Here is a 2,325-nt window from a genome sequence, read left to right as displayed (position 1 = left end):
TGACTATTATTATATATGTATTTGGGGTAGAAAAAAATTTCCCATAATGTGGAAGTCCGTCAAAGGCCGGGCGAGGTCTCTAACTAGCAAAAATCGCCTGTTTACTAGGTTTTTTTTTCAAGTTTTATTGTTTTATTTTTCTAAACTTTCCTTAGGTAGTTTCCATAGTTAGACTTTGAATTCTTGTCTGAAAATTTCTGTGCTATCTTTTCATGATTTTAGGGTGTTGCTCGTAAAATTTCAAGTTATTTGGATATCATTTGATGGTAGCTGTAGTTCAAACCTACACTATTACTTACATAAGAAGGCAACTAGTTGTGCATGCTGAATGTAGTGTATGACTAGAGGCAATCCATCTGACTTACAACCCTTTGATTCTGAGATAGATAGGACATTTCATTGATTATTTAGGCATCATTTTATACCTTTTGAGCATTCAAAGCATTCTGCTACTGGTGAGTTTATGCATTCTGTTATTGGTGATTTTGAACATCCTGATTTTGAGCATTATAATTTTGAACATTGTGATTTTGAACATTCTGAGAACATGGCACAACCTCCACCTCGTGAGAGGACTCAAAGGGAAATGGCTGCACCTGATTTCACCTACGAAAGCTTGTGCATCCAATACCCTGATGAGGATGTCCCATATGTTCTTGAAACTGGACTGATCCATTTGCTTCTAGAGTGTCAAAGCCTTGCAGGTGAAGACCCGCACAAACATCTGAAAGAATTCCATATTGTCTGCTCCACCATGAAACCCCCAGATGTCCAGGAGGATCACATATTTCTAAAGGATTTTCCTCATTCTTTAGAGGGAGTGGCAAAGGACTGGCTATATTACCTTGCTCCAAGGTCCATCACGAGCTGGGATGACCTCAAGAGAGTATTCTTGGAAAAAAATTTCCTTGCTTCTAGGACCACGACCATCAGAAAGGATATTTCAGGCATTAGGCAACTCAGTGGAGAGAGCCTATATGAATACTGGGAGAGATTTAAGAAACTATGTGCCAGTTGCCCTCACCACCAGATTTCTGAGCAGCTTCTTCTCCAATATTTTTATGAAGGACTCAGTAACATGGAGAGGAGTATGATAGATGCTGCCAGTGGTGGAGCCCTTGGAGACATGACCCCTACTGAAGCCAGAAATTTAATTGAGAAGACGGCTTCAAACTCCCAACAGTTTAGCGCCAGGAATGATGCTATAGTCATTAGAGGAGTGCATGAAGTAGCCACAAACTCATTTGCATCATCTGAAACTAAGAAGCTTGAAGGTAAACTAGATGCCTTGGTTAACCTGGTAACCCAACTGGCCATGAATAAAAAATCTGCACCTGTCATCAAACTCTGTGGTTTATGCTCCTCTGCCGAACACCACACAGACCTTTGCCCTTGTATGCTGCAACTTGGAGCAATTGAACAGCCTGAAGCTTATGATGCAAACATCTACAATAGACCTCCGCAACCTCAGCAGCAAAATCAGCCACAACAGAACAATTATGACCTCTCCAGCAATAGGTACAATCCCGGGTGGAGGAATCATCCCAACCTTTGATGGTCGAGTCCTTCACAACAGCAACCACAACAACAACAACCTTATTTTTAGAATGTTGCTGGCCCAAGCAGACCATATGTTCCTCCACCAATCCAACAACAACAACAACAACAACAGCAGCAACAACAACAACCCCAGAAAAAACAAACAATTGAGGCTCCTCCGCAACCTTCTCTTGAAGAACTTGTGAGGCAAATGACTATGCAAAACATGCAGTTTCAACAAGAGACCAGAGCCTCCATTCAGAGCTTAACTAATCAGATGGGACAATTGGCTACACAGTTAAATCAACAACAGTCCCAGAATTCTGACAGATTACCTTCTCAATCTGTCCAGAATTCTAAAAATGTGAGTGTCATTGCATTGAGGTCGGGAAAGCAGTGTCAAGGACCTCAACCAGTATCCGCAAATAAACCTACCCAACTTCACTCTACTCCAGAAAAAGAGGATGACAAAAATTTAAAAAGTAAGTTGCCTAACAATTTCTATGCAGGTGAATCTTCCACTGGTAATTCTGACTTACAGAAGCACCATATCCCTCTTCCATTCCCTCCTAGAGAAATTTCCAACAAAAAAATGGAAGAGGAAGAGAAGGAGATCTTAGAAACATTTAGAAAAGTAGAGGTAAACATACCTCTGCTGGATGCAATAAAGCAAATTCCAAGATATGCTAAATTCTTGAAAGAGCTGTGCACTAATAAGCGGAAGCTTAAAGGAAGTGAAAGAATTAGCATGGATAGAAATGTCTCCGCATTGATTGGTAAATTTGT

The 2,325-nt window shown here is 40.6% G+C and overlaps 1 non-coding gene across 1 annotated transcript; it reads right to left on the bottom strand.

The window, feature by feature from the left end:
- Window positions 1–925: 925 nt before the first annotated feature.
- Window positions 926–1,032, bottom strand: LOC114377781. Its single transcript, XR_003659216.1, has one exon. It is a non-coding gene; the product is annotated as a small nucleolar RNA R71 (small nucleolar RNA).
- Between the last annotated feature and the right edge of the window lie 1,293 nt (window positions 1,033–2,325).

This window comes from Glycine soja, chromosome 11 (genome assembly GCF_004193775.1).
Source record: "Glycine soja cultivar W05 chromosome 11, ASM419377v2, whole genome shotgun sequence".
In the NCBI taxonomy this organism is placed as follows: domain Eukaryota; kingdom Viridiplantae; phylum Streptophyta; class Magnoliopsida; order Fabales; family Fabaceae; genus Glycine; species Glycine soja.
The sequence above is the reverse complement of the archived record's forward strand: the minus strand, read 5'-3'. Positions and strand labels throughout refer to the sequence as shown.